Genomic DNA, 25,165 nt, shown 5'->3' with positions numbered 1-25,165 from the left:
GCGAATGGGGGGTGATTTGAGCTTTTATATATTGTAGCGTTTCACCCGCTACGGGTCTTGGGGATACTCGCTTGGCAGCAGGATAAACACTTCAGGCACGATATCTCACACATATCAGTCCATATGGTTTATTCAAACTCCGCATAAACCAGACAGGGTACAGTCCATTTTATTACAGCCATGAAACATTGGTCAGTTCCCGTACCAGATAGGCTTCTCTGCTGTATATTATAATCCCGTTGTCTGGGGTTACCTCTCAGAAGTTCCACTCCTTACACTGACTTCAGGTCAGTCCCAGGTCCTCAACACAGACCGTCCAGGTCTACGGTCTCCAGGTGCTTCCAGGACAACTCCACTCACAGGAGCCTCCAACAACGACCGTCCGTACTATGTCCAGCACGCAGGCTCTCCAGCCTGGAATGGTCTCTGTGTGCTTCCAGGACGTCCCCACTTGGAACCGTCCATCACACAGGCCATTCTGCAGTGTCCTGCCAGGACACACAGAAGTGTGTCCACCCTGACAGACACACACTCACTCAATCTCTCTCCTCATGTGCTACACACACCTCCTTTACATAGGTGTAACCACACCCAAGTACCTTTCACATGGCTAGTCAGGTGAGCGTGACATCACCACAGGTCCTTACACACAAAACCATCTTACGTGTTCAGACACGCCTCTTTGGCTGGGTTTGTAGGTGACTGAACCCACCCATCTCTCCAATCACCTGGAAGCCTTTCCCAATGTAAACAAACCCCTCAGCAGTAGATCTGCTTGAGCAAAACATACCCAGGCTTCCATCACAGGGCCAGCCACCTCTGCGATACATACCATCCATCATTCACATGACCAGTCGCTATGCTACATATTCCCCCCTCTGCCTAAAGCCGTGGGGCTTTGGCACTTTCTATTACACAACCAGAGACCCTTCTCTGTCGTCCCTGACAATCAAACCGTCTGTCAACCATTTCCATCACACGCTTTGATAAGGATGACCCCTTGTCATTTCTTCTGCTACAGGATCTCCCGCTTAGGTCACTAAGCCGTGAGCCAAGGGAGGAGTCACTGCCTCTAACTCTTCCATCTGGCGTCAACATCTGAATGGGAGTCACCACCACCCAATCGGTCATCCTGTAACCTGCAGTCGGCCCTCACACAGGTCACAATTTCTATTATGGCTACCCCTGCCATCCTGACTTTACCTTGGGGAGGACTATCCTTCCCCAGTGTCAGTGCCTCCGTCCACACAACCTCGTACTCAGCTCTAGTGGTTGCTACTGGTATTGACACATCACAGTCACCTTGCCCTACCAGTCGAGAGAACCGTCTCAGTCGGTTTTGAGCATCACACATCAACATCTCCTTGTTTGGTTTGCCCCGCCCCCAGCGGTCACCACGTAGGCCTTGAGCTTTGGCCCTTATGTCACAGTGTGTCTGTGTCACCAAACCTTTAGTCACTATACTTTTGCTACAAGGTCTTCCACCTATGTCACTCATCCCCGAGTCAACTTCAGGCCCCACTCCATTGGTGGCCTCCTCCACTTCTTCACAAAGTGCAACTGGTACCATTTCTTTGCACCCTTTATGTCTCCGGCGACCAAAGGATTTGCCCTTCTTTCGGGGCTCTTCTTTACTGTGCTCCCCTACTTCCTCAGAGTCACAGTCACCGAGGTAGTCTGTGTCATACCCCACAGTATGGCGAACCCCCAAGTCACACTCTTTCTGGGCGTCAGCTCCACACGGTTTATCTACCACACCACAGTCATTTCGGTGTACACATTTGGTGACATCATGTTGGTAAGTTGGGCAGACGAACCCTTCAGACTGGTCACCCCGATGTCTGACCCGTCAATTTTGGGACCCATTACTGACTTAACGTATGCCCCTGCAACAGTAATGAGACTTCCACCCTCCAGCTGTAGAGGAACCCCTCCTTCCACAAGTCTGAGGATAACTTACAGCCTACTATCCAATGATGCATTCACCACCGCCTCTTTTTTCTGCCATCCCTATTCGGGTTACCGCCCATTTTTGGGACTCCACCCCCTTTAGGGTCACTACCCCCTTTTGGGCAACTAAGCTCTTTTGGGTTACCGCCCCCTTTTTGGACTCCACCCCCTTTTGGGTTACCGCCCCCTTGAGGACCATTTTCTCTTTTAGGGCCACCACTCCTTTTAGGGACTCCACCCCCTTTTGGGTTACCGCCCCCTTGTGGACCATTTTCTCCTTTAGGGCCACCACTCCTTTTAGGGACTCAACCCCCTTTTGGGCAACTACCCCCTTTTGAGACGCAGCCCCTTTTTGGCCAACCATAATTATTTGGGGTCACCACTCCGTTTTGGGACTCCACCCCCTTTAGGGACACCACCCCACTCTGGGGTACACCCCGTGGACTTCCCACCGTACTCTCAGGCCCCAGTTCGCACAGCACACCAATGTGACTCTGGCCTTTTAAGAGTCTGCACACTCTAAACCAGCAATGTCTTTTTCTTTTCTTTTTTTCCTTCTTTCTCTTTTTTTCTCTTTGCTGCAACTGCAGCTACACTTCACAAGGCTCTGCACCGCAGACTTCGTGGATCCGCCGATCCACAGCAAGCCGCTTGTCACCTTCGTGAACCCGCCGATCCACAGCAAGCCGCTTGTCACCTTCGTGACCCCACCGAGCCACAGCAAACTTCTTGACCTCACTGAGCCACAGCAAGCTAACTCTCAGGAAAAAAAAATCAGTCTCTCACTGACCTCTGGTCAGCATAGCACAGACTCCTGTCTGTTACAAAAAAAATAATCACTGATCCCGATCAGCACAATACACGGTTTTCAGATCGTTACCCGCTGGCAACCTGCACGGGTTCCTGGACACCTCTTGGCCTCATAGGTGCCCCAGACACAATGTCTCTTTCTTTGTTTCACACTGACCCTGGTCAGCACAACACGGATCTCCACCCGTTCTCAGCTTTACAGCCCAAACACATTTTCTCACTGATCCCAATCAGCAACGCCTTCAGTCTTCGTGGCCCCACTGAGCCATCGCAAGTTGATCACAGAAGGAAAAAAGAAATACATGGACTCGCCGGTCCACAGCAAGCACCTGCACACGTGCTTCACAGAAAAAAAACCACAGTCTTTCACTGACCCCAGTCAGAACAACACAGACACTGGTCTGTTTCACACCCGGTTTTAACACAGCCCAAATATAGTTTCTCACTGATCCCGATCAGTATAATACACGGTTTTCAGACCGTTACCCGTTGGCAACTTCACGGGTTCCTGGACACCCCTCGGCCTCAGAGGTGCCCAGACACAACAGTTTTCTCACTCTGACCCCGGTCAGTACAACACGGTTCCTTCCCGTTACCTGTCGGTGCCGCACAGGTTTCTCGGATACCTCTCCTCACCAGAGGCATTCTTCAGTTGTTCACACTCAGTCTTTCCTTTTCTCTGACCCCGGTCAGTATAACACGAATCTCCATTCGTTACCTGCCATTGCTGCACAGGTTCCTGGGACCCTCTTCTCCTCGAAGGTATCCCACCAATAACAATTCTCACTGACCCCGGTCAGTATTTACTCACGGTTTTCAAGACCGTCCACTCTTCTGGCTCAGACCAGCCACCGCTGCAACATGTGCTCCTTGGATCGCTGCCCGCATTCGAAACACCAATTGTAAGGTTGTCACCCGCTACGGGTTTTGGGGATACTCGCTTGGCAGCAGGATAAACACTTCAGGCACGATATCTCACACATATCAGTCCATATGGTTTATTCAAACTCCGCATAAACCAGACAGGGTACAGTCCATTTCATTACAGCCATGAAACATTGGTCAGTTCCCGTAGCATATAGGCTTCTCTGCTGTATATTATAATCCCGTTGTCCGGGGTTACCTCTCAGAAGTTCCACTCCTTACACTGACTTCAGGTCAGTCCCAGGTCCTCAACACAGACCGTCCAGGTCTACGGTCTCCAGGTGCTTCCAGGACAACTCCACTCACAGGAGCCTCCAACACCGACCGTCCGTGCTATGTCCAGCACGCAGGCTCTCCAGCCTGGAATGGTCTCTGTGTGCTTCCAGGACGTCCCCACTTGGAACCGTCCATCACACAGGCCATTCTGCAGTGTCCTGCCAGGACACACAGAAGTGTGTCCACCCTGACAGACACACACTCACTCAATCTCTCTCCTCATGTGCTACACACACCTCCTTTACATAGGTGTAACCACACCCAAGTACCTGTCACATGGCTAGTCAGGTGAGCGTGACATCACCACAGGTCCTTACACACAAAACCATCTTACGTGTTCAGACACGCCTCTTTGGCTGGGTTTGTAGGTGACTGAACCCACCCATCTCTCCAATCACCTGGAAGCCTTTCCCAATGTAAACAAACCCCTCAGCAGTAGATCTGCTTGAGCAAAACATACCCAGGCTTCCATCACAGGGCCACCCACCTCTGCGATACATACCGTCCATTATTCACATGACCAGTCGCTATGCTACAATATATATATATATATATTTTTTTTTTTACTTGCTTCAATAGTCTCCATGCAAGACTAGAAGCTGCGATCATTCGATCGCTTATGCTACATACACTCCCTGACAGAAGTTATGTCGCTTATCCATGTTGTGTAAATAAAAGCTTATAGCCTGACGTTAAATTCATCCGTTGGTTATATTATATTGGTTGTATAAATTATTCTTTTGAAAGCTGAAACCCTTCGAAATGTGGTTTAGGTTAAGAAAATAAATTGGCATCAATGCAGAAATATTGATCAGTTAATGGACACAGAATGGTCAGATTTTGGCACAACAAATGTTTTGTCGCCTGGTCATATTATGCACCCAATCCTAGTTTACATCCTCACCTGTGCTCAGTAAATGATCAGTTAATTGACCTAAAATGGGAAAGGTTAATTTTGATTTCATGTGTGTCAAACAGAAATCAGTCCCAGGAGCGCTGAAGGAAACTCAGACAACATATGTCGTTTGCCACAACGCGTTTCAACGGTAAACACCGTCTTCTTCAGTAAGAGAACTTGCACAAGACTGGCTTACTTTGGGTACAATTTCAAGATACCTGAAGGTGCCTCGCTCATCTGTACAAACAATTATATGCAAGTACAAACAAAATGGGAATGTCCAACGGTGTTTACGCGTTGTGGCAAACGACATATGTTGTCTGAGTTTCCTTCAGCGCTCCTGGGACTGATTTCTGTTTGACACACATTCTTATCCTCCTCTGGAGGTATTCAGCTGGAGCTGTGGTGGTGCTCGACAACTCCCTTTCATCTCCCCTTCCCTGGGTCAATTCCTCTGTGCTCCCCTCTGACTGCTTTCACTTATCTTGTTAATTTTGATTTCATGTCAGATACTGAGAAAAACATGCATATGTGTCTTTTTATATAGTGTATGTAAACTTCTGGTTTCAACTGTATAAACTTCATTACACTTGCATTGATGATGTCTGCCCTATTTTCCAATAGTCAGATTGATCATGTGAGCTATAATCCAATCAACGTATATATACTCATGCTAGTGCAAATCTATAGCTTGTGATCCACGTACATTAATTGAGAATTGACCAAGTTTTCAGACTGTCATGATACATCAGCATTTTGACTCTTCTCTAAGTTCAATCAAAGTTATTTTTTGGAATTACAGTACTTAGGTTCTGGGGTTTAAAGTGCCAGTGATGGATGTTTGAAAATTTTTACAGACAGGTTTGTCCCTTATGGAGGTATTCCTTGTTTCACAGGTCATTCTAAGTTGTGTGTAATTTTTTAATATTATTTCAATAAAATTTGGCTTTTATGAATCCATGGATTTCTTCTTTCTGTGTTCCCCATGTAGACCTTGCCTCAAGAATTTCATAAATACTACTAAAGCATTCTATCAGGCAGTCATTCATTCTCCAGGCAATGATCCTTGCTGGTTATTCATAAATATAACAAAGGTCTCACAGCTCCCCCTGGCTTACAGTGCAGACCAGTGTTCATTTTCTACTAGTAAAACTGCTATTATTACGTGTGCAACTATCATGAAGCCAAAGTTAAAGAAATATATAACAATGCAAAAACCTATTGTATCTTAGTGCAGTATAGGGTTTAAAGGGCACAACCATTTATTTTAACCGCATATAGATGTAGCAGACATTTTAACTAATGTGATAACGAAGCACAGTCATACTACACTCGTCAACTTTGAAAATGCAACACCAAGACGGAAAGTCACTGAATTATGGAAATCACGGATTGACAGCCATGTTAACAATATGCAAATTATGAAAAAATTGAAACTTTTTCAATACATCCCGATTTATTCAATATTGTGTATAAGTGCTACGTGCAGAAATGCATGCACTCCTTGACATATTATCGATGTGGTTATTAATGTTTGTCTGAGGAATACCCTGCTACACTGAATGCATTGGGACAGGGCCGGCGTCAGCACCCGGGCAATTGCCTGCTTCGGGCCCCGGCACTTGCTATACTTGCCTCTCCCGGTTCCAGCGCTGCAGTGTCTTCCATCCTCTGACTGTGACGTTCAGGTCAGAGGGCACAATGACATCACCAGTGCGCGCCCTCTGCCTGAGCAGTCGCAGCACAGAGAGCAGGAAGACGCCGATGGTGAGGAGTCCAGAGCAGAGCAGCGTCAAGCACCGAGAGGTGAGTATTTCATTTTTGTTTTATATATGTAGCAATATATGGGGACCATTATATGGGGCTAATTCTATATGGAGTATCTTATGGGGCCAATAATATAGGGAGCATCTTATGAAGCCAATTCTATAGGGAGCATTATATGGGCCAATTTAATATGGAGCATCTTATGGGGCCCATTCAATATGGAGCAGTATATGGGGCCAATAATATATGAAGCATCTTATGGGACTAATTATATATGGAGCATTTTATATGGCCAATTATATATGGAGCATTATATGGGGCCCATTATACATGGAGCATTTTATGGGGCCAATTATTTTTGGAGCATTATATGGGACCCATTCTGTAAGGAGTATTATATGGGGCCCATTCTGTATGGAGCATCATATGAGGCCCATTCTGTATGGAGCAATATCTGTATACTGTATGGGGCCGATCAAATACTGTATGGAGAATTATATCTGGCTCACTATACTGTATGGAGCATTACATGGGGTCAATTCCATATGGAGCAATATATGCGGCTTATTCTGTATGGAGTACTCTGTGGTGCCCATTATACTGTATGGAACATTATATGAGGCTCATTATTCTGTTTGGAGCAATATATGGGGCTCATTATTCTGTATAGAGGACTATGTGGTGCCAATTATACTGTATGGAGCACTATATGGGGCCATTATGCTGTATGGGGCAATATATGGGGCTCATTATTCTGTTTGGAGCAATATATGGGGCTCATTATTCTGTATAGAGGACTATACTGTCCGGTTTCTGAGTTAATGTAGAATGCACAATAGATATTACTCATGTAATGTAAGAAGTAAGTGAAATCTTTGGCATTGTACTATACCTATATTTCTCTGCCGTATCCGTGCATTATGAATTGGGGTATGTGTTAAAGGGGCCCACCGGGACTCTTTCGTCCAGGGCCCATGAAAACCTGGAGCCGGCCCTGCACTGGGGCACACAAATTATTAAGATCTAATGCTGGCAGCTGTGTTTCCAGTAGCTGACCAATGACGTCCAAGATGTGCTCAATGGGAAACAAGTCTAGAGGTGCTGCAGGCCATGGTAGCACATTTAGTTCACACAGGCTGCTCACGGTAGCACAAGCAACATGTGGCCTGGAGTTGTCATGTTAAAAAATGGCTCCTGAGATAGTTTGAAGAAATGGCCGGGTAGGAGAATGGAGCACATTGTATAAAATTGATGCAATGCAGTTCAGATTCCAGGCCTGAACAAAACCCTGCAGAACTGATCAGAAGGAGAAAAGTTGCAGGAGGGACGGAATTATCCAGTGCTCCAAGTCTGCTGATGATGACGAATCAGGCCTTGGATACAAAAGGCCAGTGCGCCAAAAGGAGAGATTTGGCGCCAAGAGAACTGACAGTTGCTCTTGCTGCAGCTCCAGCAGCCGAGACAGTTGGCTGCAGCCGTGTGTACCAGAAAAACCCAGACTCAGTCGATGACAGTCAAACATTGAAGACCAGAGCTACACCAGTCAAGGTCCAGCCTCCACCTGTCGATGGTCAAGCACTAAAGACCAGAACAACGCCGGTCAAGCCTCCCAACCCAGATGACAGCGGTCAACAGCCAAGGACCAGTCCCCATCGATAGGGACCAATGAGACATTCATCATACCAAAATAGCCCTGAGGACATCCAGCCAGAGATCCAAGCCTGGGCTGGTGATTGGAGGCAACGTGTGAGACGGACCGTAACTTTCAGCAGAGAATTTCGGTACTCTGTTAAGTAAATGAAGTAGCAGTAGAGTGTTGATCCCTGCCTGGTGTATCTACTGTTGCATTCTGACCAGTCATTGGGATGCAACATTCTAGTGCAGAAATGTCAGATCAGGTTTAAATGGGCTCCACCAGGGGAAGTGTTCCCCAGAGGGCTATGCTCAGTAACCTTCCAAAGTTCACAGGAAATAATTTGCAATTGTGGCATTGGATGGAGAGACTGCAAAGCATGTTGTATATGTATCCCATGATCCCCTCCGTACAGGCAGAGCTAGCCTTACTGACTCTTGACAAAGAGGCGCAATAGATAGTTTTGTACCGACAGACAAAAGACTGTGACACTGTAGAGAAGGTGATTAAGATCTTAGAGGAAATTCACGGTGACACTATTGACCTTGGAAATTTACGAATGTGCCTATTTTGACTGGTTCAAGAGAAGAGTGAGACTGTAGAGCAGTATGTCAACGCCCTGCAGGAAGTGATGGTCCATTTCACTAAGAAAAGTCAGGAGCTGGGGCCTTTAGACGAAGTGCTGCAGGACCAATTAGTTGTCGGTCTGAGGGATCCTTACTTGAGACAGGCCCTGAAAGAGCAGCTGCGGTCTAATCCCGACATGAGTTTTCTGGAGGTCGGTGCTAATGCTCAAGTTGGAGAAAGAGAAGTGCCTACCCTAACTGGCGTAGACCAGAGTTATCAAGTGGCCGCATCTTCAGAAGCAGCTAACATGAAACCCAACTGAACCTGAGAATTACGTCGGGAGATCAGGGACATCCAAAGGGAACTACACAGTATAAACAGATTTTCTAGCCACCTTCAGAGAAGTGACCCCACAACGCTGTACAAAGGGAAAGGAAAAATCCTCCCCCGTCGCCTCTAGTTCACTGTCTATTGGGAGAATGCAGAGTGGAGTGTTGGACCTGCTGTGGCAGGGGACACATATCCTGAGATTGCCCGAACCGGGGCCCTGGAGGCCCTAGAGGAAGAAGCCGTCAGTTAAACTAATGCTCTCCACAGTTGAGGAGCACACTGTGGAGCCCAGTACCCTGAATGAAGGGAAGGAAGACGCTGAAGATATATTGTTTCTGAAAGGCCTATTATCTGAGCTAAATTTGATGGGGAGTGCATCTGCTGATTGATGGACTATGGGTCCCAGGTAACCATGATGCCCAAAGAACACTTTGAAACTCACTTTCCTGATGCCGCCTGGCCTACAAAGGGACCGAATATTACACTGGTGGCTCCCAATCAATTTCCCATCCCAGAGGCCCGTGTTGTGTGGAAGAGAGTTTGGGAAGAAAAGCAATCATGTTGGTAAAAGGCCCCACGGGCTTAGGACCCATTGTGACCCTGAGAGTGAATGTCCTAGAGGAGGTGGGAGAACTTCTGGCTAAGGGGTGGCAAGGGAGTGACTGGAATTGTGTGACTAGATACCATGCCAGTCGAAGAATTTCAGATTTACATAGTTTCATAGGTTGAAAAAAAGACCTAGGTCCATCAAGTTCAACCTTTCTCCGCAATTATGCATGTTGTCACTGTTTTAGCTATAACCCATAATGTTATGTGTATGGAGGAAATCATCTAGCCCTTTTTAAAAGCTCTTATAGTGTCTGCCATTACTGCCTCTTGTGGTATGGCATTCCACAGTCTGACTGCTCTTACTATAAAGAACCTTTTCCTATTTATCTGCTGCAACCGCCTTTCTTCTACCTGTAATGAGTGCACCCTGGTCCTTAGTATGGTCTTTGGAAGAATAAGTCACGTGCAAGTCCTGTGTACTGACTACCCATATATTTAAACATGTAAATGAGATTTCCTTTGAGGTGTCTTTTTTCTAAGCTAAACAAGCCTAAATTTTCCAACCTCTCATCATATGAGAGGCCCACCATACCTTGTAATAATCTACCTTTGAACTGAATCTAAGGCCATTGATTGATCCTGCTGGGGAAGGAGAAGAGGTGGCAGGCCCATCTACGGCTCCTACCATGTTCATCCCTCTGGATCCTTCCTCGGCTGCCCCTCATGTTCAACATCCACCTGGGACAGATGATGCAGCCCCACCCACAGATGCACCAGCTTCAGGGGTGCCTGAAGATCCTGGCCACAGCAGCAGCCCCACTGTTCCGCTGGAGGCCTCCCCACAGCCTGCTGTGACCTCACACCATGGCCGCAAAAGGAGAGAGCTTATGGAAACCCGAAGGAATGTGGACACTGGTGTCTTAAATGATTTGGCCAGGGCTGCTCAGGATGATGGTGAGGAGGCATTTTCTCGAAGCCTGGCCCGGCTCTCTCTGTACCATACCCCGTGAGGTGAGGCTACGTGTGAGAGGGTGCTTTCAAATCCTTCTTGATGCATGCACCCCCCAAATAGCCCTTATGATTTGTTTCAGTACATTGAGAGGTGGCAGTGTGTCAACATGAAATTTCCTGCGTATGCCAACAAATCAACCAGTGCACGCTCAAGAGGGATCTGAAGTACCTCTTCCACATATGCCTACACCTCAACCCTTTCCCCAAAATAACCCACCAATGCCTACACCGTACCAAATGGCACCCTTCCATCAACCTTACCAATATGGCCACTTGTATAGACCCAGTGTTGGAGGCTGGTCCCAACCAGGGTTTGGACTACATGGCCATATTGCTGGGGGTCATGACTCACGTGAGGTGTACTATAGTCATGATGCCCATAGTATCCACCCTTCTGGCCAGTACTCAGCTGGGCAATCAGAGCATGGGCAAATTTTGGAGCAGGCCCAACAGAGAAGTCACCAACAGGGTGAAGGACAATTGGCACAACAAAGGCCACAAGAGCAGCAACCCGAACTGCCGCCATCACCTCCACCAACGTATCAGAATCTTTAAAAAATAATTTCTTGCTGATAATTTTGTGTTATGTCCCAAAATTATTTAATCTGCTGTGATAGCAATGTGATTTGTTTAATTTTTACACTTTGGCCAAGTTTAAATGGCCACAAAAGCCATATGATATAAATATGGTGATACATAAAAAAAATTTGGCTTATGATATCGTTTATAAACAAACATTAACAAGCCAATTTCTTTGTGTTTGACAAATCATTATTACACCATACACAATTCAAACATTTTGAAACATATCAAATGTAAATTTAAAAAAAATAAAAAAAATAAAAAATTACAACATAGAGACAACATTATCTTGCCAGGGAGCAGCACCCTGAGGATAAAGAAAATAATTTGTATAAATATCCCTAACTTTTAGGCCAGAAAGGGGACGCCGCTGAGGAAGGACTTGTGGTGTAGGCCTACCCACATTGGCCAACATGCCTTCACCACTGTCAGCTGAGGAACACTCATGAATTCTTGTGAAGTCATGTAAAACAACACAAGCTTTTATGACTTCATGAACATCTGCCTCATTCAGCTGAATGGCAGACTATAGGACACGCCATATGGCACACATAATGCCAAAGGCGCACTCCACCAGTCGCCGTGCCCGTGAAAGTCTCACATTAAACACCCGCCGCCGGTGGTCCAGGTTGCGCTGGGGATAAGGCCTCATGACATGCCTGGTCAATTGGAAGGCCTCATCTGCCACAAGTACATAAGGGACTGCTTCAGCATTGGAGCCTGGGAGTTGTCGTGGTGGTAGGAGGTCCAACAGGTTTTCTCATAATGGACAAATTGAAGACTCCATAGGCCCCAATATCTACAATTATAAACCTGTAGTTACTGTCAACTACAGCTAACAGAACTACAGAGAAAAACTGCTTATAATTGTAGAATTGGGAGCCCGAGTTCGGCAGCTTACGCACCCTGATATGTTTCCCATCCAGGGCTCCAATACAGTGATGAAAATCACAAGAGTCAGTAAATCCATGGGCTATTTTCAGCCAATCCTCCCTTTTGGGCTCCGGCATCACAAGTTCATGTAGTTTGTCCCATATTTGAACACATGTATCACGCACAATGCTGGAAATTGTGGACCTCCCTATCAGAAATTCCAGATGTATTCCGGCATAAGACAATCCAGCTGACAGGAATATGAAAGAACACAACAACAAAAAATATTACGAATGTTACAATGCTTGTTAAAAACCATAGTAAAGCAAAGTAATATGAGGATATAAAAAGGCAGGATACCAGTGTAGCTTACAAAATGTACACTGGTTACTAACATTTAACATTAACTACACATTTGTATCTCATTTTGTTAAAATTGAATAATATAATTTAAATATGATGCTTTGAAAATCAAAATAGAACCAAAAACATCATCAACATACAGTATGTGAGGATGGTGAATACATACCGTAAGGTAAGGAGAAGACGCTCCTCTGCAGATATGCATTTCCACATCCTGGTATCCTGATACTTTATTCCTGGACGTACTGTCTCCAACAAGATATCAAATGTAGGTATTGTCATGCGACAGTACTGGAAGAATTTGTCCGGATGTGTCCTCAGAGCTGAATATAGCCTGTGAAAATGCCCCTTAGTGAGGCGTTGCCGCAAAAGTGGATGCACCCACATTCTTGTTCTCCTCCTTCGCGGATCAACTATCACGGGGTATGGCTGCCCAAAGCGGCGTGACAAGACCCAATTAAATAAGACCCGCTGAGTTGGTGTGGAATGAAGGAGGTCACACATGTTGCCCAAGTACCACCAAAACACCTACACAAGCACAGCAACAAAATGGCCATATGGGAGGGTTCCATTTGTTGGAGAGGCCTTAAATAGGTTTATACTGATGATCTAAATTAATTTCAGGCCTCAAAACCGTTAAATGTCCATTTTGTAAGGTTGCGTGAAAAAAATGCATTACAGATGTCAAACGGATTACATACAGAGGTTTACATGCGTAAAATACGCAGCCACACCTTGCCTACGGATGACATACGGCTCACTGTTTTGGGAACATTTCTACGTATTACGCCTGTAAAAAACGGACCATATATTCATACGCCAAGTGTGATGCCAGCCTAACTTCAGAATATCCTTATTAAAATGTAGAGCCCAAAAGTGGATCCCATATTCTAGATGTGGCCTCACCAGTGATTTATAAAGAGGTAGCAATAAGTTGAGATGGCGGGATTTTATCTTTCATTTTATACATCCTTAACCCCTTCCCGACCTTTGACGCCACGTAGGCGTCATGAAAGTCGGTGCCAATCCGACCCATGACGCCTATGTGGCGTCATGGAAAGATTGCGTCCCTGCAGATCCGGTGAAAGGGTTAACTCCAATTTCACCCGATCTGCAGGGACAGGGGGAGTGGTAGTACAGCCCAGGGGGGGTGGCTTCACCCCCCTGTGGCTACGATCGCTCTGATTGGCTGTTGAAAGTGAAACTGCCAATCAGAGCGATTTGTAATATTTCACCTATTAAAACTGGTGAAATATTACAATCCAGCCATAGCCGATGCTGCAATATCATCGGCCATGGCTGGAAACACTGATGTGCCCCTCCCACCCCACCGATCGCCCCCAGTCCTCCGATCAGTCCTATGCACCGCTCCGTCCTGTGCTCCGCTCCCCCCGTGCTCTTGTCCGCTCCCCCCGTGCTCCAATCACCCCCCCGTGCTCCGATCCAACCCCCCTGCACTCCGATCCACCCCCCGTGCTCCGATCCACCCCCCGTGCTCCGATCCACCCCCGATGCTCCGATCCCCCCCGTGCTCCGATCCACCACCCCATGCTCCGATCCCCCCCTGTGCTCCCCCCCACCCCATCATACTTACCGATCCTCCCGGGGTCCGTCCGTCTTCTCCATGGGCGCCGCCATCTTCCAAAATGGCGGGCGCATGTAAAGTGCGCCCGCCGAATCTGCCTGCCGGCAGATTCGTTCCAAAGTGCATTGTGATCACTGTGATATAACCTATCACAGTGGTCAAAATAAAAAAAAATAGTAAATGACCCCCCCCCCCTTTGTCACCCCCATAGGTAGGGACAAAAATAAAATAAAGAATTTTTTTTTTCCACTAAGGTTAGGGTTAGGGTTAGGGTTTCGGTATGTGCACACGTATTCTGGTCCTCTGCGGATTTTTCCGCTGCGGATTTGATAAATCTGCAGTGCTAAACCGCTGCGGATTTATGGCGGATTTACCGCGGTTTTTCTGCGCATTTCACTGCAGTTTTACAACTGCGATTTTCTATTAGAGCAGTTGTAAAACCGCTGCGGAATCCGCAGAAAGAAGTGACATGCAGCGGAATGTAAACCGCTGCGTTTCCGTGCAGTTTTTCTGCAGCATGTGTACAGCGATTTTTGTTTCCCATAGGCTTACATTGAACTGTAAACTCATGGGAAACTGCTGCGGATCCGCAGCATTTTCCGCAGTGTGTGCACATACCTTTAGAATTAGGCTATGTGCACACGGTGCGGATTGGCCGCTGCGGATTCGCTGCAGTGTTCCATCAGGTTTATAGTACCATGTAAACCTAGGGAAAACCAAATCCGCTGTGCCCATGGTGCGTAAAATACCGCGCGGAAACGCTGCGTTGTATTTTCTGCAGCATGTCAATTCTTTGTGCGGATTCCACAGCGTTTTACACCTGTTCCTCAATAGGAATCCGCACAAAAAACCCTGGAAAAATGATGCTGAAAAATCTCACACGAATCCGCAACGTGGGCACACATAGCCTTAGGGTTAGGGTTGGAATTAGGGTTGTGGTTAGGGTTGTGATTAGGGTTATGGCTACAGTTGGGATTAGGGTTAGGGGTGTGTTGGGGTTAGTGTTGGAGGTAGAATTGAGGGGTTTCCACTGTTTAGGCACATCAGGGGTCTCCAAACGCAACATGGCGCCACCATTGATTCCAGCCAATCTTGCATTCAAAAAGTCAAATGGTGCTCCCTCACTTCCGAGCCCCGACGTGTGCCCAAACAGTGGTTTACCCCCACATATGGGGTACCAGCATACTCAGGACAAACTACGCAACAATTACTGGGGTCCAATCTCTCCTGTTACCCTTGTGAAAATAAAAAAATGCTTGCTAAAACATCATTTTTGCGGAAAGAAAAATGATTTTTTATTTTCACGGCTCTGCGTTGTAAACGTCTGTGAAGCACTTGGGGGTTCAAAGTGCTCACCACATATGTAGATAAGTTCCTTGGGGGTCTAGTTTCTAAAATGGGGTCACTTGTGGGGGGTTTCTACTGTTTAGGCACACCAGGGGCTCTGCAAACGCAACGTGACGCCCGCAGACCATTCCATCAAAGTCTGCATTTCAAAAGTCACTACTTCCCTTCTGAGCCCCGACGTGTGCCAAAACAGTGGTTTACCCCCACACATGGGGTATCAGCGCACTCAGGAGAAACTGGACAACAACTTTTGGGGTCCAATTTCTCCTGTAACCCTTGGGAAAATAAAAAATTCTGGGCTATATAATTATTTTTGAGGAAAGAAAACGTATTTATTATTTTCACGGCTCTGCGTTATAAACTTCTGTGAAGCACTTGGGGGTTCAAAGTGCTCACCACACATCTAGATAAGTTCCCTTCGGGGTCTAGTTTCCAAAATGGGGTCACTTGTGGGGGGTTTCTACTGTTTAGCCACATCAGGGGCTCTGCAAACGCAACGTGACACCCGCAGAGCATTCCATCAAAGTCTGCATTTCAAAACGTCACTACTTCACTTCCGAGCCCCGGTATGTGCCCAAACAGTAGTTTACCCCCACATATGGGGTATCACCGTACTCAGGAGAAACTGGACAACACATATTGGGGTCAAATTTCTCCTGTTACCCTTGGGAAAATTAAAAAATTCTGGGCTAAATAATTATTTTTGAGGAGGTGCATTTGAACAGCAAGGTTGATTGCTGTTGAGGGGAACTAGAAAAAAAAAATCTATAAATCTTCAGCATAGCGAGTGTGAGCGAGCTGAGTGTGACCAGAGCGTAAGTGTGGACGGCGGTAAGTGTGACTTGTGATTCAGTGACTTTGGAGTCAGGGAGTTTTCAGGGGAGGAATTACTGAATTGCTGTCTGTTTTGTATTAATACTTTGTATTTATTTATTTATTATATAACTTTTTTGTCTGGTGCAATCCCCATTAGGAAATGTGCTCCACGATTGTTAATGCCATCCAGTGCACATCTTGCCACATGTATGCAGTCCTTGAGCAGCCGATCGAGGGTGCATACTGCTGTGCGAGATGTGAGCACATTGTGCATTTGGAAACCCAGATTCTGACTCTAAATGTGCAGCTGGCAACACTGAGATCCATAGACAATATGGAGAGGAGTCTTCTGCTCACGGAGCAGACGCTCAATGGGACAGATGAGGCGGGGGATGGTGGGATGGAGCTGCAGGACGGTGAAGTAGCAAGCTGGGTGACAGTTAGGAAGCGGGGTAGAGGGAAGAGTGCCAGGGAGGCTAGTCCTGATCTGGAACACCCCAATAAGTTTGCTAAGTTGGCAGATGAGGGGGGTGCCAGTACAGGGGTAGCACTGCTGCAGCCAGGCATGTCCTCTGAAAGCCGGGGGAGTGTCTGCTCCAGTAAGGAGGGAAATAGGAGAGCAGGGCAGGCCAGACAGGTGCTGATAGTGGGGGACTCAATTATTAGGGGAACAGATAGGGCAATCTGTCACAAAGACAGGGATCGTCGAACGGTGTGCTGCCTACCTGGCGCTCGAGTCCGACACATCGCTGATCGGGTGGACAGATTACTGGGAGGGGCTGGTGAGGACCCAGCGGTCATGGTGCACATAGGCACAAATGACAAAGTTAGAGGTAGGTGGAAGGTCCTTAAAGATGATTTCAGGGAATTAGGCTGCAAGCTGAAAGCAAGGACCTCCAACGTGGTATTCTCCGAAATACTGCCTGTACCACGTGCCACGCCAGAGAGGCAACGGGAGATTAGGGAGGTTAATAAGTGGCTCAAGAATTGGTGTAGGAAGGAGGGGTTTGGGTTCCTGCAGAACTGGGCCGACTTCTCAGTTGGCTACAGGCTCCACGCTAGGGATGGACTGCACCTCAATGGGGAAGGTGCAGCCGTGCTGGGGGAGAAAATGGCTAGAAGGTTGGAGGATTGTTTAAACTAGGGATTGGGGGGGAGGGTATTCAATTTATAGGAGGGGAAGATAGTGCAGACAGAGACCTGGGCACAAATAAGGAAGTTGGGGGTGGCGGTGGCATGGGGGGTGGGGTTAGAACAGTTAATAATTTAAGAAAGAGTAGAGGTACAGAGAGGAACATCAAGTGCATGTATACTAATGCCAGAAGCCTCGCCAACAAAATGGACGAATTAGAACTAATGTTGTTGGAGCATAATTATGACATGGTGGGGATATCTGAAACGTGGCTGGATGAGAGCCATGACTGGGCTGTTAACTTGCAGGGTTATAGTCTGTTCAGAAATGACCGTACAGATAAGCGAGGGGGAGGGGTGTGTCTGTATGTAAAATCGTCCTTAAAACCCATCCGACGTGATAATATAGGTGAATTTAATGAAAATGTAGAATCCCTGTGGGTGGAGATAAGGGGAGGGGGAAAAAATAATAAATTACTGATAGGGGTTTGTTATAAATCTCCAAAAATTATGGAAGTAATGGAGAATATCCTCGTAAAGCAAATAGATGAAGCTGCGACTCAAGGAGAAGTCATTATTATGGGGGACTTCAACTACCCTGAAATAGATTGGGGAACAGAAACCTGCAGTTCCAGCAAAGGTAATCGGTTTTTGACAACTATGAGAGACAATTACCTTTCACAACTGGTTCAGGACCCAACAAGAAGGGGGGGCACTGCTAGACCTGATATTAACCAACAGGCCAGACCGCATAGCAAATATAAGGGTTGGGGGTTACTTGGGAAATAGCGATCACAAAATAATAAGTTTTCATGTATCCTTTAAAAAGATGTGTAATAGAGGGGTTACAAGGACACTAAACTTCAGGAGGGCAAATTTCCAACGGATGAGAGAGGATCTTGGTGCAATTAAATGGGACGATATCCTGAGACACAAAAATACACAAAGAAAATGGGAGACATTTATTAGCATCCTGGATAGGACCTGTGCACAGTATATACCGTATGGGAATAAACATACTAGAAATAGGAGGAAGCCAATATGGCTAAATAGAGCTGTAAGGGGCGCAATAAGTGACAAAAAGAAAGCATTTAGAGAATTAAAGGAAGTAGGTAGTGAGGAGGCATTAAATAAATACAAAAAATTAAATAAATTCTGTAAAAAGCAAATCAAGGCAGCAAAGATTGAGAGACAGAGAGACTCATTGCCAGAGAGAGTAAAAATAATCCCAAAATATTCTTTAACTACATAGATAGTAAGAAACTAAAAAATGATAGTGTTGGCCCCCTTAAAAATAGTCTGTGTGAAATGGTGGATGAGGATGAGGAAAAAGCCAATATGCTAAATGACTTTTTTTCATCAGTATTTACACAAGAAAATCCCATGGCAGACAAAATGACTAGTGATAAAAATTCCCCATTAAATGTCACCTGCTTAACCCAGCAGGAAGTGCGGCAGCGTCTTAAAATCACTAAAATTGACAAATATCCGGGCCCGGATGGGATACACCCTCGAGTACTGCAGGAATTAAGTACAGTCATTGATAGACCATTATTTTTAATCTTTAAAGACTCCATAATAACAGGGTCTGTACCACAGGACTGGCGTATAGCAAATGTGGTGCCAATATTCAAAAAGGGAACAAAAACTGAACTCGGAAACTATAGGCCAGTAAGCTTAACCTCTACTGTGGGTAAAATCCTGGAGGGCATTCTAAGGGATGATATACTGGAGTATCTGAAGAGGAATAACCTCATGACCCAGTATCAGCACGGGTTTACTAGGGACCGTTCATGTCAGACTAATTTGATCAGTTTCTATGAAGAGGTAAGTTCCGGACTGGACCAAAGGAACCCAGTAGATGTAGTGTATATGGACTTTTCAAAAGCTTTTGATACGGTGCCACACAAAAGGTTGATATATAAAATGAGAATAATGGGGATAGGGGAAAATATGTGTAAGTGGGTTGAGAGCTGGCTCAGGGATAGGAAACAAAGGGTGGTTATTAATGGAGCACACTCGGACTGGGTAGCGGTTAGCAGTGGGGTACCACAGGGGTCAGTATTGGGCCCTCTTCTTTTTAACATATTTATTAATGACCTTGTAGGGGGCATTCAGAGTAGAATTTCAATATTTGCAGATGACACTAAACTCGGCAGGGTAATCAATACAGAGGAGGACAATTTTATATTACAGGATGATTTATGTAAACTAGAAGCTTGGGCTGATAAATGGCAAATGAGCTTTAATGGGGATAAATGTAAGGTCATGCACTTGGGTAGAAGTAATAAGATGTATAATTATGTGCTTAATTCTAAAACTCTGGGCAAAACCGTCAATGAAAAAGACCTGGGTGTATGGGTGGATGACAAACTCATATTTAGTGGCCAGTGTCAGGCAGCTGCTACAAAGGCAAATAAAATAATGGGATGCATTAAAAGAGGCATAGATGCTCATGAGGAGAACATAATTTTACCTCTATACAAGTCACTTGTTCAACCACACTTAGAATACTGTGCACAGTTCTGGTCTCCGGCGTATAAGAAAGACATAGCTGAACTGGAGCGGGTGCAGAGAAGAGCGACCAAGGTTATTAGAGGACTGGGGGATCTGCAATACCAAGATAGGTTATTACACTTGGGGCTATTTAGTTTGGAAAAACGAAGACTAAGGGGTGATCTTATGTTAATGTATAAATATATGAGGGGACAGTACAAAGACCTTTCTGATGATCTTTTTAATCATAGACCTGAAACAGGGACAAGGGGGCATCCTCTACGTTTGGAGGAAAAAAGGTTTAAGCATAATAACAGACATGGATTCTTTACTGTAAGAGCAGTGAGACTATGGAACTCTCTGCCGTCTGATGTTGTAATGAGTGAGTCATTACTTAAATTTAAGAGGGGACTGGATACATTTCTGGAAAAGTATAATGTTACAGGGTATATACACTAGATTCCTTGATAGGGCGTTGATCCAGGGAACTAGTCTGATTGCCGTATGTGGAGTCGGGAAGGAATTTTTTTCCCCAGGTGGAGCTTACTCTTTGCCACATGGGTTTTTTTTGCCTTCCTCTGGATCAACATGTTAGGGCAAGTTAGGTTAGGCTATGGGTTGAACTAGATGGACTTAAAGTCTTCCTTCAACCTTAATAACTATGTAACTATGAAAGAAGACGTATTTATTATTTTCACGGCTCTGCGTTATAAACTTCTGTGAAGCACTTGGGGGTTCAAAGTGCTCACCACATATCTAGATAAGTTCCTTTCGGAGTCTAGTTTCCAAAATGGGGTCACTTGTTGGGGGGTTCTACTGTTTAGCCACATCAGGGGCTCTGCAAACGCAACGTGACACCCGCAGAGCATTCCATCAAAGTCTGCATTTCAAAACGTCACTACTTCATTTCCGAGCCCCGGCATGTGCCCAAACAGTGGTTTACCCCCACATATGGGGTATGAGCGTACTCAGGAGAAACTGGACAACAACTTTTGGGGTCAAATTTCTCCTGTTACCCTTGGGAAAATAATATATTGCAGGCTAAAAGATCATTTTTGAGAAAATAAATTTTTTTTTTATTTTCATGGCTCTGCGTTATAAACTTCTGTGAAGCACTTGGGGGTTCAAAGTGCTCACCACACATCTAGATAAGTTCCTTTTGGGGTCTAGTTTCCAAAATGGGGTCACTTGTGGGGGGTTTCTACTGTTTAGCCACATCAGGGGCTCTGCAAGCGCAACGTGACACCCGCAGAGCATTCCATCAAAGTCTGCATTTCAAAACGTCACTACTTCACTTCCGAGCTCCGGCATGTGCCCAAACAGTAGTTTACCCCCACATATGGGGTATCACCGTACTCAGGAGAAACTGGACAACACATATTGGGGTCAAATTTCTCCTATTACTTTTGGGAAAATTAAAAAATTCTGGGCTAAATAATTATTTTTGAGGAAAGAAAACGTATTTATTATTTTCCCGGCTCTGCGTTATAAACTTCTGTGAAGCACTTGGGGGTTCAAAGTGCTCACCACACATCTAGATAAGTTCCTTTCGGCGTCTAGTTTCCAAAATGGGGTCACTTGTGGGGGTTTCTACTGTTTAGCCACATCAGGGGCTCTGCAAACGCAACGTGACACCCGCAGAGCATTCCATCAAAGTCTGCATTTCAAAACGTCACTACTTCACTTCCGAGCCCCGGCATGTGCCCAAACAGTAGTTTACCCCCACATATGGGGTATCACCGTACTCAGGAGAAACTGGACAACACATATTGGAGTCAAATTTCTCCTATTACTTTTGGGAAAATTAAAAAATTCTGGGCTAAATAATTATTTTTGAGGAAAGAAAACGTATTTATTATTTTCACGGCTCTGCGTTATAAACTTCTGTGAAGCACTTGGGGGTTCAAAGTGCTCACCACACATCTAGATAAGTTCCTTTCGGCGTCTAGTTTCCAAAATGGGGTCACTTGTGGGGGGTTTCTACTGTTTAGCCACGTCAGGGGCTCTGCAAACGCAACGTGACACCCGCAGAGCATTCCATCAAAGTCTGCATTTCAAAACGTCACTACTTCATTTCCGAGCCCCGGCATGTGCCCAAACAGTGGTTTACCCCCACAAATGGGGTATCAGCGTACTCAGGAGAAACTGGACAACAACTTTTGGGGTCACATTTCTCCTGTTACCCTTGGGAAAATAATATATTGCAGGCTAAAAGATCATTTTTGAGAAAATAAATTTTTTATTTTATTTTCATGGCTCTGCGTTATAAACTTCTGTGAAGCACTTGGGGGTTCAAAGTCCTCACCACACATCTAGATTAGTTCCTTTGGGGGTCTAGTTTCAAAAATGGGGTCATTTGTGGGGGATCTCCAATGTTTAGGCACACAGGGGCTCTCCAAACGTGACATGGTGTCTGCTAATGATTGGAGCTAATTTTCCATTTAAAAAGCCAAATGGCGTGCCTTCCCTTCCGAGCCCTGCCGTGCGCCCAAACAGTGGTTTACCCCCACATATGGGGTATCAGCGTACTCAGGACAAACTGGACAACAACATTTGTCGTCCAATTTCTCCTATTACCCTTGGCAAAATAGTAAATTCCAGGCTAAAAATCATTTTTGAGGAAAGAAAAATTATTTTTTATTTTCATGGCTCTGCGTTATAAAGTTCTGTGAAGCACCTGGGGGTTTAAAGTGCTCAATATGCATCTAGATAAGTTCCTTGGGGGGTCTAGTTTCCAAAATGGGGTCACTTGTGGGGGAGCTCCAATGTTTAGGCACACAGGGGCTCTCCAAACGCGACATGGTGTCTGCTAACAATTGGAGCTAATTTTCCATTCAAAAAGTCAAATGGCGCGCCTTCCCTTCCGAGCCCTGCCGTGTGCCCAAACAGTGGTTTACCCCCACATATGAGGTATCGGCATACTGAGGAGAAATTGCCCAACAAATTTTAGGATCCATTTTATCCTATTGCCCATGTGAAAATGAAAAAATTGAGGCGAAAATTTTTTTTTTGTGAAAAAAAAGTACTTTTTCATTTTTACAGATCAATTTGTGAAGCACCTGAGGGTTTAAAGTGCTCAATATGCATCTAGATAAGTTACTTGGGGGGTCTAGTTTCCAAAATGTGGTCACTTGTGGGGGAGATCCAATGTTTAGGCACACAGGGGCTCTCCAAACGCAACATGGTGTCCGCTAACGATAGAGATAATTTTTCATTCAAAGAGTCAAATGGCGCTCCTTCCCTTCCGAGCCCTGCCGTGTGCACAAACAGTGGTTTGTGACCACATATGAGGTATCGGTCTACTCAGGAGAAATTGCCCAACACATTTTAGGATCCATTTTATTCTGTTGCCCATGTGAAAATGAAAAAATTGAGGCTAAAAGAATTTTTTGGGGAAAAAAAAGTACTTTTTCATTTTTACGGATCAATTTGTGAAGCACCTGAGGGTTCAAAGTGCTCACTATGCATCTAGATAAGCTCCTTGGGGGGTCTAGTTTCCAAAATGGGGTCACTTGTGGGGGAGCTCCAATTTTTAGGCACACGGGGGCTCTCCAAACGTGACATGGTGTCCGCTAAAGAGTGGAGCCAATTTTTCATTCAAAAAGTCAAATGGCTCTCCTTCCCCTCCAAGCCCTGCCATGCGCCCAAACAGTGGTTTACCCCCACATATGAGGTATCAGCGTACTCAGGACAAATTGGACAACAATTTCGTGGTTCAGTTCCTCCTTTTACTATTGGGAAAATAAAAAAATTGTTGCTAAAAGATCATTTTTGTGACTAAAAAGTTAAATGTTAATTTTTTCCTTCCATGTTGCTTCTGCTGCTGTGAAGCACCAGAAGGGTTAATAAACTTCTTGAATGTGGTTTTGTGCACCTTGAGGGGTGCAGTTTTTAGAATGGTGTCACTTTTGGGTATTTTCAGCCATATAGACCCCTCAAACTGACTTCAAATGTGAGGTGGTCCCTAAAAAAAATGGTTTTGTAAATTTCGTTGTAAAAATGAGAAATCGCTGGTCAAATTTTAACCCTTATAACTTCCTAGCAAAAAAAAAATTTGCTTCCAAAATTGTGCTGATGTAAAGTATGCATGTGGGAAATGTTATTTATTAACTATTTTGTGTCACATAACTCTCTGGTTTAACAGAATAAAAATTCAAAATGTGAAAATTGCAAAATTTTCAAAATTTTTGCCAAATTTCCATTTTTATCACAAATAAACGCAGAATTTATTGACCTAAATTTACCACTATCATGAAGCCCAATATGTCACGAAAAAACAATCTCAGAACCGCTAGGATCTGTTGAAGCGTTCCTGAGTTATTACCTCATAAAGGGACACTGGTCAGAATTGCAAAAAACCGCCATGTCATTAAGGTCAAAATAGGCTGGGTCATGAAGGGGTTAAATCTTGTTTGCTTTTGCAGCTGCTGCTGCTCAACTTACTTGTAACCAGGATAACCAAGTCCTTCTACTGTTCTGTAGTCCTGAGTATACACCCAATTAATGTAGACACAACAATAGGATTACTCCATCCCAGGTGCAATACTTTATATTTACAGTGGGTGCGGAAAGTATTCAGACCCCTTTAAAGTTTTCACTCTTTGTTTCATTGCAGCCATTTGGTAAATTCAAATAAGTTATTTTTTTTCTCATTAATGTACACTCTGTGCCCCATGTTGACTGAAAAAAACAGAAATGTAGAAATTATTGCAAATTTATTAAAAAAGAAAAACTAAAATATCACATGGTCTTAAGTATTCAGACTAGAGTTGAGCGACTTTTACTTTTTTCGGAATGAGTCGGGTTTCGCAAAACCCGACTTTGTCAAAAGTCGGGATGGGTGAAATCGGCCGACTGAAACACGAAACCCAATGCAAGTCAATGGGGAATCAAAGTCGGCAGTGAGTGGAGGACAGGAGAACACCTACAGTGCCAATTTTAATGCCAAAAACATCAATTCTTATTACTTAAGCTTGTCAATCTTAATTTACTTTATAAAAATAGTTAGGCATTGAAAACTGGGGGTTATTTGGCTAAAGTTGTGGGGGGGTAGGGCTGGCTCAAGATTTTCGTGGGCCCAGGAAACACAGAATACGTCACGGCAGTGGAGGTAAGTATTTAAACTTTGCAAGTGCTGTGATCCTGAGCAAGCAGGGGGGGGGGCACTCATTGGCACTGGCACAGGGCCCCTCATAGTACGGCGGTGTGTTTCACGGCGGGTGGTGCCTGCCACTGGCAGAGACACTTTTGCATACTA

This window comes from Ranitomeya imitator, chromosome 3, assembly GCF_032444005.1.
Source record: "Ranitomeya imitator isolate aRanImi1 chromosome 3, aRanImi1.pri, whole genome shotgun sequence".
Classification (NCBI taxonomy): Eukaryota; Metazoa; Chordata; class Amphibia; order Anura; family Dendrobatidae; genus Ranitomeya; species Ranitomeya imitator.
The sequence above is the reverse complement of the archived record's forward strand: the minus strand, read 5'-3'. Positions refer to the sequence as shown.